The sequence below is a fragment of the Euprymna scolopes genome, chromosome 41 (genome assembly GCF_053919585.1).
Source record: "Euprymna scolopes isolate OS-2025 chromosome 41, ASM5391958v1, whole genome shotgun sequence".
Lineage (NCBI taxonomy): Eukaryota > Metazoa > Mollusca > Cephalopoda > Sepiida > Sepiolidae > Euprymna > Euprymna scolopes.
Genome location: NC_136522.1, coordinates 58,031,276 through 58,047,741, shown reverse-complemented (window position 1 = coordinate 58,047,741; position 16,466 = coordinate 58,031,276).

Below are 16,466 nucleotides of genomic sequence, written 5' to 3'. Positions count from 1 at the left end.
AAAATCGAATATCGATGTATCTAATATAAAGATAAATTATCAGCCCCAGGAAGAGTGGCATGATTTTTCAGAATTTCTACTCATACAAAAAAACAAAAACAAAAAAAACAAAAAAAAAACAAACAAACAAAAAAGGGATCATGTACCAATTTTATTAACTTTGAATGTGGCGTTCTAGCTTTAGGATAAGCCAACTATAAAATTAATATTAGTTAACTATTATGTGTAATTATATAGAAATATTAGTTAACTATTATGTGTAATTATATATTAATATTAGTTAACTATTATGTGTAATTATATATCAATATTAGTTAACTATTATGTGCAATTATATATTAATATTAGTTAACTATTATGTGTAATTATATAAATGCAAACATTCTATCTAATTTCTACTTGCGTAATATTTGCGTAAAAAGTTTATAGTAAACAGAAAACTCTTTCCGTGTATATTTATGTATACGTATATATTTTTTGTTTAAAAAGATTGTCTCCCAGACTCATCTTTCAGTTTTTAGTCTGAAGACATTAAACGTAATATATATATAATGTATTTGAACTCATGCGAAAATTTTTATTTTGCTTTTTTTTTTTTTGCCGGGAAAATCGGTAAATAAATTGTAAAAATTAAAAAATTAAAAAATTTGAGAGTACAAAATCGAACGACGGTATTACGAATATGCATGCCTAACGCAAAAGCTATTGGTTCGTGTTTTAATTTTTAGCCTTGCAGCAAGCATGTCCTTCCAGTAATTTTCGCATTTTTTTTTTACATATATAGACTTGGCCTTATTTGAATGCTGTAACCGATCAATAATTTAATCACGAGGCGCCTTTAAATAATAGTTATCGATGAAATGATCGATAATTGTATTGATAAAATCTCTTGACAAAAAAAAACGCCAGACAGTATAGAACAAATGTGTTTTGTTCCGACAGTATGTTGATTGCTAAAGTGACCGTTTCTTGTTCCGTTCAATATTTGTTGTTTAATTTTTTTTTGTATATTAGACAGCTTAGAGACAATTCACTTTTGTTGATCAATCGATGGAAGCGTGGATAGGGGAGATTATCTATTTCATAAAGTTTTCTTCATTCTACACATAAAAAATAGCAGACATTTTTTTGTCTGTTTCTGTCCATTCGTTGGCGGTTGACCAATTTTTTTTTATTGTATTTAGCATATTGATGATGTAGTTTACTTAAGTCGAGCAGCTTCAATTATGGGGGATGAATCCCTTGGATGCAAGCATGAACGGCATTCTGTGGTGCAACAGATGATGCTAATGTAGCAAGCCTCTTCTCTACATCGCTGAGGAATCCAAAGAAACAGGATGTATGATAGAATTTGCCAACGATGCATTCGCAAGGACTTGTATAGTATAGTTTTAGGTAACGGCAAACACTCTTGAAGCTGCATCTTTTTAAATTCGATGCTTAATTCTTAAGAATTTCTCAAAGACGGTTATACCACAAGGTAGAAATAAATTAAAACAGGGGGTTTGCAGACTTGTTACTCGCTAACGAAATAAGGGTGTAATAGTACCGTTTGAAAAGTAATAAATTACTAACTAAGAAAACTTGATGCTTGGAACTCTTTGAACACTTTTATTACAACACCCCCACACACACATATATATATATATTATATATATATATATATATATATATATATATATATATACGAGCAAACAGTTAATAAAATATGTTAAAAAACACTTTGGAATGAGTTAAAAACATATTTAATCTGCAAAAGGAAACACTAGATAAGTAGATAGTCCTTAATCCGGGGAGATCTGAAGAAATACTTTCTTTCTAACCAGAGGGTAGGAATTAAAAAAAATGCGGGATCGGATTTTGCATGCAAAAGTATTTGATGAAACAACAAGTAAGTTAAAGATCTTACTTGAAAACAAAAAAAGTTAAGCAGAGGGAATATGGTAAAGAAAAAGGTGATTACACATGAATGGATAGTCTGGTGGAAGATAAATAATCCAGTGATGGTAAAATCCAATTGTATAACTTCAAAATAGTTAATTGATTTATATATATATATATATATATATATATATATATATATATATGTATATATATATATATATATATATATATATATATATATATATAATTATCTTTACTGCGAAACAACATCGCAGCGCACAAGAACCATGTTAATCAACAAACCGGAAGTCCAAGACTCGAATTTTTTTACTGTCATTGTTTGGCCGTGGGAATAATTATATAATCTCTCATGAATAATTATATAATCTCTCATGAATAATTATATAATCTCTCATGAATAATTATATAATCTCTTATGAATCTCTGTTACTAATTGCTCGCTAGGTGAGCATGTTTGATGGCACCTTCCTGGCGAGTACAAAATTATTGCTTGTGAGCCATCATCCTGAGTTATAACTTGGTCGAATGACTACATCCTTTTATTCGAGACGAGGTAGATCCGTTCCATAGTTGGATTTCGCCCGGTTTATTTGATATGTGTTACTAAATAGACGTTCTGATGTGTGGCGCGTTTGTTCAGGTGGCAAAGTGCTCGCCTCGTGTGCAAGATGGTCGGGTTTCGAATCCCGAGTTCGGATATGCCTTATTGATGAGCCAAAATGAGTGTGAAACGCGAGTCTTGGGCTTCCGGAAATTGTGAACTACATCGTTGTTAGGCTATAGAAATACTTATATAGTCTCTCATATTCTGACAATTATCACCTTTTTATTCCCTCTGTTTCACTAGTTTTTACCAAGTAAGATCTACTTGTAGTTTCATTAAATACTTTTGCAAGCAAAATTCGATCCCGCATTTTGCTAATCCCCACCCTCTGATGAGAAGGAAAGTATTTCTTCGAAATTCCACGGATTAAGGACTGTCCACTTATTTTATGCTTCCTTCAAATTACATTCAAAGTGTTTTTAACATGTTTTATTAACTACTTGTTCTTATATATATATATATATATATATATATATATATATATATATATATATATATATATATATATATACACACACACAGAAAGAGACAGTTAGAGGAGGGAAAGAATAGGGAAATATTACAGAGGGAAAAAGAGAAGACCAGAGAGATAAATGATGAGTCCTTGCGTTCATATTATCCATTATTGATTCGCCTGGCGAACACTTGATGTAAAATTTGGAATATCCATATCCAATTTCATTTGACGTCGGAAAGCACACGTTTTCTGAGGGTACATCGGCGAAAGACCAACAACTGACATTGAAAGTGCCAACTCCTATTCATCTAAATATTCAAGATTCTCTCAGTAAATGAATCACCGTGGGAAGCCAAGTGGCTCAATCTCTAGTCGAATTTCCCTGCAAAATGCTATTATGAAAAATATTACGGCCGCATTCCAATTAAAATTAGCACATAACCGAAAATATATTGGGAAAACATCATAAGTTTTACACATACACATGTGGTTAAGATACTAGTACACGCAACACACTTAAATAAACACTAGCACAAGCTCACGCACACACACACACACAGAAAATCTATCTATCTATCAATCTATCTATGAAAAGGAACGTTTTCTGGTTGGCGGGGGTTATTGCGTTCCCTACGAACTTGAAAACCACTGGGCCGATTTTTAAAAAATTCAATAAGTAGGTACTTGATAAGTCTAGGAGTGTTTTTATTAGGGTTTTCTATGGTAATGGATCTATAATAATTCGAAACCGATAATCTGTAAAATCTGATTAAATAAACATGGTCGATTTTTAGCAAAGTTAACCCCTTTATAGAACCTAACATCACAAGTGCATTATAGAAGTTTTATCGACAAAAAAGAAAACCGAAATGCTAGGCCTATGAAAATCAAGGTTAGAATCTTTATGAGAAATGAAAGGGGGTGGGTGTTAGAGTACAATTGATAATATTTGACTTCTACACGACAAACTTGAACGCAAGTCATTATGTAAAAATAATTTTATAACATCAAGGGTTACTACTTTGATAAGCAATAGCGCGTAAAAATGAATATTTTAGTTTAGAGCACAATAAAATCATGATGATTGTCTTTGGCATTTTAAGATTTTATGGTGGCCATTATTTACTGATAATTTAAAAACAAAGAAAAGATCCCCTACAATGCAATGTAGAATTGAATTTTTTCAGGTTTAGTTCAATGTGAATCTTTTTCCCGGTACCCAACCTGAGTAGGCAATCAATTGATTAGATTTTAAAAAAAAATAGGCCATTTCAGTAATTTCAATATCAATGCAAAATGTTGACGAGTGGTAAATTCTGGACAACGTAGAGGTATCTGATATATATATATATATATATATATATATATATATATATATATATATATATATGTGTGTGTGTGTGTGTGTGTGTGTGTGTGTGTTTTGTGTGTGTGTGTATAGCCAGATTAAGTGAAATACATATATAGATTTTTAAAATTAAAATGGGAAGCATTGTTGCACTGAGAAAGCTAAAAAAAAATAGGCAATTTCAGTAATTTTAATATCAATTCAAATTCTGGACAACGTAGGGGTCTCTGTTATATATATATATATATATATATATATATATATATATATATATATATATATATATATATATATGTGTGTGTGCGTGTGTGTGTGTATAAGTTTAAGTCTGACAGTGATGTCTAGTATTTTCTCTTGTGGTTTTTCGTTGCTTAGAGAATTCACTTCAATATACGTGGTATTACTTTGTAAAATGCTTAGTGACATACTAACTCATGAAATAATAAATAAAGATAAATAAAACTGTAATTGTCTGTCTGGCTGTATATATGTAACTATTTTACCGGTAATCTTTTAGACTACTAGTTACCTGACACTGAAATAAAGAGGAAATAATAATTTCACACTAAAGAGTATTTATAACGATTAGAAATTTTGTTTGGATGAATAGCTAACGCGGACAAACATATAGGGGCAAGTTATAATTCAGACTATCCCAACTTGCCGATATATTTTTACTTCTTTTTTCGCTGTCAAAAGTCAATTAATTTATTCGTTTCATATTTACTCTGTCTTTCTTCTTTGTGGATAACTGTATCGGTAGCAGGCGCGGCCAGCGTCCTACATATGTTGGTTTCGATTAAAGCTGCTGTCACCCAATCATTTATATATCAAGTGAGAATTGATTCTGTAGCAATAAATACGATATTAGAATGATTCAAAATATACTTTACCGTATTTTACGATTCAGCAAGGCCTGACACCCCTTCCCATTATAGAATATAGATGCATTGGTTTATCCTTAAGCTAACTCATACTTGCTTGATTCTTTACGATGCCAGCGTCACATAGAATGTTGGATGCTATGCTAGGGAATGTCTAAAAGCATGCTCCTGTTGAAACACCGGTTCTCGTATGATCCATTTAAAATCTTTTTTCTTCGCCTCCGGCCTCTCCCAAATTGCATTGATCTATAAAGAACATCTCATATTTTACAAACTCAATCAATGTTTTTTTCTTTGTTTATTTCCCATTAAGATCTCACCCCCACTTAGTGATTCGACTGTTGTTGTTTTTTTTTTAATTTTCTATTTAAAACAAACCGAAAAACAGCAAGACGTATAATATTAGAAATTGTTGGGGCACACCAGTTCTCCTAAGATCCATTTTAATTTTTTTGTTTCTTTTCCCTCCTTTCATCTCACAAATGGAATTCATCTTGAAAAAAAAAAAAAACAGGACCAACTCTCTAAACACCACTACCCGTGTATTTTTATATTTTTATCTTTTTTAACCTGTATGAGAAGTCGCCAATACTCTTCAACGTCTTATTTTTTTTGGTGGCACTTCCACAGTGATTTTGTTACTGTAGAATAGACTTGCATTATTCATGAAGTGTGTATTATCATATTTTGCATGTTATATTGCATGCTAGTTCTTTTGCAATTATTCCACTAATTCTATTTTACCTGATATTGAAAACTGAGCCCGTAGATTATATTTTATAATTGCACCCCCCCCCCACTGAAAGGTGATAAGGAATTGGCTTCTCTGAGATAATCCCTTTCTACATTTATTCAGTGGATTCCGGAGCTTCCTTTTCCAGGTTGGTGTAATATTTTTTTACTTTGGACTTAAATCGTGTTGGGGATTGAGGGAGTGTTTTTTCTCAAAATATAAAGTCTTTCAAAATATGTGATTTGATTCAACTCCGTGAGGGATATGTTAATAGGACAAGTCTTTTGGGAGCGACATTTATTGGATCGCTTAAAACAAATTATAAAACGATAAGGCGTATTGCGGTACGCCTTGCGCGTTCAGTGATATAAATTAATGATAATAATACCGATGATAATTTATTCACAACGGTAGACTTTATTTTAAACAAGTAAATATTTTTACATGTTAATACAGACAATAGCTTTCGTTGAAAAATGCATGTGTGTGCTGTTGTAGATCTCGTCAATATAGTGTGAACTTAAAACAACATATGTTGTTTGACGTGGTTACAGATTTAATACCTTATCATCAGAGTTTGTTGTTCATGATTTTTTCCAAGTATATCTTTCCCCTGTAAGGTCGTTCGATGTGCAGAGATCGGCCAATTACCTGGTCGATTTGCCCGTTAAACCAAACTCGGAGTACGTTAGTGGCACCCATTCTTGTCTATGTTACTGAAAAAAGAGAAGAAAGAGAGAGAGAGAGAGACGGAGGAGGAAGTTAATATGGCCACCTATCGACTGAAACATGCAATTGCTGAAAATAAAGGCGATAACTGTACGTGTATCAAGCTGGATGTGTTGTGCCATTGCGTCCGTGTGTTTGCTATGCGCGAAACTACAGAATAATGTGTATCCAAAGACTTATAACATGTAGAAATGGTTTGAGAAAGTCTTACTAACAGGACGGTGTATTCTTTCTTTTATTTACCGACTCTGCATTTCTTGGCAATGTTTTTATTTACTTGCAAGAACAATTTTAAACAATTTCGGAAATTTTAAGACCGGTGGACTCTAGAGTAAATGTGATAATATAATGATTACATTTCTTTTACAATTGAGGAACCTCTTATTAAGGCCTGGATGCAACTCGTGAATCAGGGTTAATGCATGTTAAGTGGCAATGTAGTAATCGTTACTAGAATTTGGATTATTTAAGGGGATGGTATACCAAGAACTTTGTTACATTGTATTTGGGAGCTGGCATATTGTAATCGACTTGGATTTCCAGTGTTCTGCAGTCGAGCCCTAATAGAAAAGAAGCTTTGTTAATAGAATCTGCGTTAAGATTAAAGAATAGATAGAAAGCAGGGGAAAATTATTGATATTATTCATAGTGTCTGTAGCGAATAGCATGTTTATGAGAGTTTGCCAATAGAAGACCATATATTGGAGCTCAGACGAACACTTACTCGTTCTAGTTTAGAGTATTATCGACATTTATTAAGCATGGTAAATAAAGATGCCAGACAGCAATCTTTTCCAATAGGTTTTACTGCGCTTTGCTTTATTTGTTATATATGCAAGGTGGAACGATAAAATTGTCTTCCTAGAAAAGACGACATGATTCCATTTCCGTTTAATCAAAAACGCGTTTCTTTTTTTGCTGCAAACCACTTACTTGTCTACCAGTTGTGTACAAATCCCAAAAGCGATAGAAACCTTCTACTATATCTGAAATTGACGCAATATTTAACGAGCGGGATTGGAGATGCGCCGCTGTAAAACTCATGCTCTTCACTGATCCAGGTTAGGACACCAAGACAATCGCATACACCCTCAAAATGCAAATCCGGACAACTCAACGTTTAAGGACACAGTTATTTTCTTTGGTATGGTTTCATTAGGTTATCTCACAATTCGGCTTCAAAGTTAACATCAACATGTACTTGGATGTGCTGAAGAGTGTGGTAATCCGCTGGTGCAATCAGTTGGCCGCTGACAGATCCTTAATGTAATGTAAATTCAAATCTATATTTTTTCTCTATTTATTTCTATCTCTAACCCATATTAATTTTCTTATAAATTCTAAATCCAGACCTTTTATTTCAATTTTTTCAGATTCATCTGCCTCACTTTTAATGCTAGGTTTATTTATGGTGTCTTTTAAATTAAATAAAAACCCTTCAAAATTTGCTGACGAGGAGACCTTGCTTATTAAAAAAACTATATGTAATTATTGTACGTAACTTGATGTATACCACAATAAAAAGCATTGTTTTCCGAAACGATCGTACAGATAATTGATTTTGTTGTTGATCCTTCTTATGAAACGGATTTTAATTTAATTATAATTTGATTTTTAAATTTTAAATTATCAATCACATTACTTAATATTGAATTAGCTCTAGGACATTTAACTATCGAGCTTATTATATATCTAAATTACAACGAGCACTTTCTCTTTCCTGTATTTTAATTAAACTAGTAGTTTCACTGTTACATTAAAATGCACTCAGCTCTTTAGACTATTGTTCTAATCTCCTTTAAATATATATATATATATATATATATATATATATATATATATATATATATGACTATCCATTCACGTGAAATCACATTTGTCTTCGCCCTATTCCTTATGCTTCACTTTTTGTTATCAAGTAAGACGTTTGACTTACTTACAGTTTCACCAAATACTTTTGTATGCAAAAATCCGATCCCGCATTTTGCTAATTCCTACCCTCTGATGTGAAGGAAAGTATTTCTTCGAAACGCCGCGGATTAAGGACTATCCACTTATCAAGTGTCTCTTTTCAGATTAAATATGTTTTTAACTCTTTTTCAAAGTGTTTTAACATGTTTTATTAACTATTTGCTCTTATATATAAATATAGATATATATATATATATGTATATGTATATATATAGTCCAAAACTAAGGGACAACATTTAAAACCCCAATATTTGTAAGAAATAACAGCTGTGAAAAGCTGACATTTTGACAACTAGCAGTTGTTATCATCCATAACTAACACGGAGGATTTGTGGGTGAAACTTCAAGAAGAATAGTCTAAAATTAGTATGGAGTATTGTCAAGAACTGATTCGTTCTTATAGTCGAAGATTAGCAGCTGTCAATAGGTAGCAAGGGCTCATTTAATAGATATTGATTGTACATGTATTTTTTAATTGTGTGTGGTTTTTTACATTGTTTTTCTCAATTTTGTCCCTTACTTTTGTACGTCCCTCTCATGAAAGTAAATAAATTATTGTTATAATTCTTTTTCTATCCTTTTCAAATGCTTCAAATTTAATATATTATTATGGATGATAACGACTACCGGCCGTTAAAATTTCAGCTTTCCACAAGTGTTATTTCTAAGAAAAATTGTATCCATTAGTTTTGAACGCTACTGTATACTTGAACGTCAAAAAAAAAAACGCATTAATTTTTAACCACCCTAGTATAAATACAAGGGAATATATATCTCGCCAGTCAACTCCCCAAAGGTCCATCTTAGTTGTTTATTAATTTCTAAGTAAAAACACGTTTTCTTTGGGGTAAACAGGAGGCAAACAATTGCAATATCATTCGTTGTTTTTCATTGTTTCAATACATGTACTAAAATGCCCTAAACTTTTAAGTTTGAAGCAATGCTGCGATTGCTTTTTTTTTGTTTTTTGTTTTTTGCTCGGCATTTTATATTTCATTTACAGCACAGTTCATTTCGCTTTGAATATTAAATTGAGATATTAAAAATAAGTTATATAAATTAGAAATAATATAACCGATTCGTTTCTTTTAAAAAACGGAAAATAAAGTTGACCGTTAAAAATTAAAAAAAACAAAAAACAAAAAAATTCTATATGAAAATAATCTCAGTTTAACGATTGGTACTAAAATATTTTCAAATGCTAAAACGGAAGCAAATAATCCCTCCAAGCCTTTGCTTAGAAAGCGATTAATTGCATAAGCCGGTGCTAGTGCGTTACGCAATTTTCACACCAAAAAAAAAAAAATGAAAGGGATTTTATAACCATGTTGTATTTTTTTAATAGAAATTTACTGGTTATTTCCTTCCTAGGTTTTAAATTACTGAACAAAAATGTGTGTTCGGTCTCGTTTGGTTTAGTGCGTGGTGATGGTTAATAAATCAGGAATAACACCTCGGCATACTCAGTCAGAGCCTCTAAGGTAATTAGTGATAATCAAACTTGACTTGAAAGGCGGAACCAAAGAGATTAGATGACGTATCTATTCAGGATGTACATGAGCAATATCACAGCCCTATCGGTAAGACGCCACTAAAATGGCCCCGTTTCAAAAGAACCGATTGTCGAGAACGTATCTAAACTGGGATACAGAAGTTCAGAGTTCCTAAGCAACAGCAGCTGCAGAGATTTATGGTTGGTAGTGCTTTTTTTATATGTTGCAGCTTGTATATTTTTCTTTTTCTGCCTTCCCTACGTCGTGCATTCGGTTTTAAATGACGTCTTGAATAAGAAAGCCTATCAGCTCCGTATACCATAAAAGAAACAGCGTTTTTAAATTTTGTATGTTCTACAAAGTTTTCACACGCCGCGTACCATAAAAGAAACATAAGTTATGTTTCTTGTGTGGTACGCGGCGTGTGAAAAGTGTTTACAAACACTCTGTACCATGCAGGAAACAGTACTTACTTAGAGGAGTTGAACTAGATCTAAAAATTAATTATCTACCACTGAGTCGGGCCACTACCTTGAGAAGATCCTGGGACAGATTTACAGGAGAAAGAATGTGTTTGTCTTATTTCGTAAGAAAGTATACTAACCCTGACGTAATCATTTAATTTTATTATGGAAATTACTCCAATTAATATAAAACTAAATAGAACGCAATATGAGTATCGCGAAGTCAGGATATGTCTATTGGCGTTAATCCTAAAAACAAGGTATATTCTACGAGCCTGCAGTTTTGGAAAGGAGCTATGGAATACGACGTTTTATTAAAATGAGCAATCCAATAGCAAATTAATACAGACAAAAAAAGCAGAAAATAGACCAGGTTATTCGAAAGTAGAAATATAATAAAATAATGTAAAGAACTTACTTAAACTTGCAGCATTACGTCTGTGAAAGAATCCATGCAGAGAAAAAGTAAGTCCAACGTTAACAACTTTCTAATGAACCGGATTCCATGAACAAAGCTTATTTCTTAAAACTGCATGCCTGTGGAACTCTGTTCCGCCTGCCTGCATCCCACCGGACTACAACTTGGATGTCTTCAAGTCCAATGTTAACAAATTCCTAATGAACCGCCCCCTTAAGTAAACACTTCATAAAATCTCCACACTAACGTAATGTACTTGCAATAACCCCCTTATCCCTGAGTGGCTTCACGGCCTTGATAAGTGGTGATCACTATGTAAAAAAAAATAGAAAAAGTAAGTGACTTGTTTAGAAAAATTAAAAATACGTTTATGCAGCTCATCATAAACCCTCCAATCGAACAAAGATGTAGACGTCTACATCTAAGAACTGTTCTACATACATAGTTTGATACCCTCATCATATCGACGAGTATGAGTTTGTAGGTACCTGTACAGTTTAATCAAGACATTAAAAAAAATGAAAATATTGAAAACAGGTTATATTATACGTATCCTATTTGAACTGAAGATCTCCGGAAAAAAAAAAATTCACTTAATTTGATCGATTAGTATATATTTATTTATTTTTTATTTTTTACAGCGGAAAAACACGTTTTTATGACAGTACGTTGGAGGCAGATATCTTGGATATTTTCTTAATTTTTGTTTGGAGTTTAGAAACGCCACGAGGAGATAACTCCAGTTAAAGCGCCGACACTCCCTCCCCATCTTTAATACGAGCTTTTCTTCATAAAAATCGAACGTTTTGCTCGGCATCATAAATTGTTTTTTTGCTGTAAAAAAAAAAAAACTACTTGATGAAATTAAGTGATTTTTTTCGGAGAACTTCATTCCATAACGGATACATACAATTTAAATTTTGTCGATATTTTCATTTTTTTAATGTCTTGATTAAACTGTACAAGTAACAGTTTCTCTACTGCCTCGCTATCTTGAAGATTTGGGTAGAATTCGCTTTTAACGATCAGCAAGACAGAACTATAAAAAAGAAAAGAGCACGTCAGAGAATACGATCATTTGGGCGACGTCACGATCGTAAATATGAGAAAATAAATGCCGCAGTTATAAAGAATAAAAAGCTAATTGAAGTTTTTGCTTATTCTTTGTTTGCTTTGAGACTGACACAAAGTGTTGGTTCCCAGACAACCTTATTTTCATGTATCGATAAAGTAAGAGAGGAACTAAATAATAAAATAGTAAGATAGGTGATCGTTTACTGTACGTAATCATTTTATGTGTTAAAGATTTATATATCTATAATATAAAGCTGAACATCTGTGTGTGTGTCTGACTACCAATAGGCTCCTAAATTTAATCTTTTCGGATCAGGCAAAATACCACATGTTAGAAATAAAATGGAGAAAGACTGTCCCCTAAGTGCGTTAAAAGTACAGTAAAATTTGGAGCCGGCAGTATAATGGTATGGGACATGATGTCTTCAAAAGGTACTGGCCCCCTTGTGAGAATTCATGAAAAAGTTAATGCCCGAATGTACAGAGAACTGATTAGAGAACATGTGGTACCTAATCTTTCTAATTCTGAGATCTTTATGCAAGACAACGCACCGTTCCATAAAGCAAAAATAGTCTTAGAAGAGCTAAATAGATCCACTATTTGCGTTATGGATGGGCCAGCTCAGAGCCCAGAACTGAATCCAATTGAAAATGTTTGGAAAATTATTGGTGATAAGATCACAGAAAAAAAAACCTTAAAAATCTTGATGATTTATGGGAATGTGTAAAAGCATCCTGGAATAATATTTCACCAATAACATGTGAACGATTGGTTCTGTCTTGCAGCAAAAGATGCCATAGTGTGATTGAAAACAAGAGGCTTTTCACTAAATACTGAAAGGATTCGTTATTTTTCATAATGAATTTCCCTCGTTCCTTAACTTTTGGACGCCTGTAATTTAATTAAATTTATTTATATGTAAAAACTAATATGAATTAAAATTAAAAATATTTTTTAACTACCATTATTAAACATTGGAAAATTCACCAAAAATTTTCTTTTTTCTTTTTCATAGATAAAGTTAGAAGCCATAAAAAGAAAAATGATCGATCGTTCCTTAACTTTTGGACGCTACTGTAGATGTACATAATAATATTTTGATAAGTATGTTTTACCTTAAATTTGGATGGTATAATAAAATTGTGGGGTCTGCGTTCGCGCCTGGCCCCCATAGAATTGACATAGGCACAAACTTTAATAAAAAAAACTTTTCATATCAATCTGCGTAAGTATACTTTGATAATTATGTTTCAGTTTGAAGAAATATGGTATAATAAAATTATGGGGTGTTCGTTCGCACCTGATCTCCATAGAATGGATATATTTCACAAAAACAAGTTTTTTTTTTAATATAGATCCACAGAATATTCTGATAAGTGTTTCAGTGCGAACAGGTATGGTATAATAAATTATGGGGGTAATCTATTTAATTTTTACTTTAATCATACTTTGCTTTGGTTTTGATACTCCCAATTTCGATGCTATCTCTTCACAACCCCTCCTTTTCATAACCTATCATACTTTCATAAATCAGAGTCCATTCTCTGTAGGCTGTTTTTGATCCCAGTCACCGACGGGTACTTTTGCTAGTAAATATATATATATATATATATATATATATATATATATATATATATATATTCAAATTCTACATACAACATGTTACCACATGTGCTTTTACTTTGCCCTCATCAGCCGCTAACCAGAGGTGATGACACAGTTTCGGTGGCTAAAGCGGGACTGCCACCCCTGGCGCCACCAGCAGCTATTGCTGCTGGGCAAAGCAATAAATAGGATATAAAAAAAAATTACCTGGCATATTCAAGCAGAGGAAAAACGCTGTTTTTAACTTTTTCATTTTTATTTTTAACTTTTTAATTTTAATTTTATTTATTTATTTTTCTCTTTAATTTCCCTCTTTTCCTTCCTTTCCCCCCTTCCTTCTTTTTCTTTCCTCCCTCTCTTTTTTTTTTCCAGAGCAGCCCGAGAACGGAAGAAGTGGACAATATTATGCTCTCTTTGCAAATGTCTTCGAATTGCGCCAGATCCAGCATGACGCCTGTCTAACAATTGTTTGCAGGCGAGATTTTTGTTTTTTAAAATCCCTTCCAGTGACGCCTATTTTCGAAAGAAGCGAAATGGTGGAGTGTCCTAAAAATCCTCGACATCCAACCTCGATAGGCATCACATTGCACATCCATCCCTTTTCTATACACTCGGCACGCACGCATTCGTACCGATCTTTCTTTCGTTCATGAGCCTCTGAGAAATTTTCTTCCCAAGGGACAGTTAGTTCGATTAAAAATATACTCTTTTTAGAGTCAGACCAGAGCAAAATATCAGGCCGCTTTTCTGTTTGGAGGATGTGCACTGGAAATTTCAAAGATGTCTTCAGATCTGCTGAAACTTTCCAATCCTTTGCCCCGTTCAATAACTTCATATTGGGATTCAATTTATTTTTCCTCTTTGATGGACATTTGCCTTCTTGGCAAAATTGAACCCTGGGTTCACTAGTTGTTACAGGCTGTTTGTTAGCTAATATACACTGGGATGATATTATCTCAACCAGCACTTCTAGAACCTGGTTGTGTCGCCATGTAAACATTGGGAGGGATTTTGAGCATGCAGACAAGACGTGACGCAAGGTACCGCGCTCTTTTTGACATATAGTGCATAGATCAGAATCTATATATCACCATTGTTTGAGATTCGATGCGCATGGCAGTAGGTCATATGTAGACCTCAAAAGGTATGATATCGCCAGTGGTTCCATTTCGATTAAGGTGTTCCATGATAATTTAACTGGCTCAATATCACTCCATGTTGTCCACGCACATTGCTTGGCTTGAGTAACAGCAGTAGCTTTTCCTTTTTCCTCCTCAAACATTTTTATTTCCTCGGTCACCATTTTTCTCTTATCTTTAATGCCCATTTTGGAAAATGGCTCATACTTTGTGGATCCTAAACCAGCCCTGTCAACCTGAACAAGCCCCATTATTTCCTTAGTTCGAAGACTGGATTCTGCTTCTTCAATTGTTTTTGTAACTGACCACTTGGTGCCAGCTTTTACAGTTGGATGTGCTTCCCGGACAAATTCATCATTTGAGTCATTCATCATCATTTGAAGACGCACCTTTCCAACTTTGAATTCTTCTACTAATGAGGACAAAGGAAGTTGCAGGCTGCCAGAATTCGTGTATAACCCTATTTTAGAAAAACAGGGGGGGGCTCCAAGCCATTTACGTAGATATTTATTTGCGTGTTGTTCTATCCGTTCAATACGAGATAGTGCTATTTCATAAATTTGCATGGGCCACGAAAGACGGGGTACTAATCCATATTGATAGCACCAAGCTTTCATCTTTCCCGGCAAAAAAGTTTTATTTATTGCCTCAAGTCCCTTCAGGGCCATGTTTTGCAATTCCATACCCCGATGTCTGTCTGTTAGTGGAATTTCGTAAAGGCGTCCTAGACTCTTCACAGGAATTTCTTTTACTGTCGGCACAATATCCTCCCCGACATTAAAGTGAATTTGCCTTACAGAACCTTTAATGATTGACAAACTTCGACTTTTCTTTGGTTTAATCCTCATTTTCACCGTTGTAAGAAGATCAAAATACCGGTCAAGCAAACACTTAGCAGCTGTTTTGGAAGGGACAATGATGGTAATATCGTCCATGAATGCTCTTGACGGAGGAAGAATTATTTGTTTATTAGTCGTAACCCCCATTGTAGTGTTAGCGGCACTTCTTAATATAAGTTCCATTGCTAACACAAACAATAGTGGGGAGATGACGCACCCCATCATAATGCCGATTTCAAGTGACTGCCATCTTGTAGTGTATTTTTTCATTGTAAACCTCATGAAAGCCAAACGAAAATATTTCATTATAATGTCCCTAATCTTTTCCGGAAAGTGGAAATAGTTTAATGCCATATCAATTAATTCGTGGGGAACCGATCCATATGCGTTGGCTAGATCAAGCCAAATTACATGAAGGTCTGACTGTGTCTTTTTGGCCGACATAATTGATCCCCAAATCATTTCCGCATGCTCCAGACAACCGGGAAACCCGAGCACCCCACCCTTTTGTACTGATGTATTTATATATTTATTACTCATTATAAAGGATGTCATTCGTTGAGCAATAACACCGAAAAATATTTTCCTTCAATATTTAAAAGTGATATAGGACGGAAATTCGGAATACCTTTTGAATTCATCTCCTTTGGTATCCAAATACCATTAGCAAGGCACCAGTCTTGTGGCACAGTACCCTGCTTCCAAGTCCTCTGAAGGAGGCCAGTCAACTTTCTGAGGACACGAGGACAATTTTTATATAATTTATACGAAATTCCATTAACTCCTGGGACACTACCAGCCC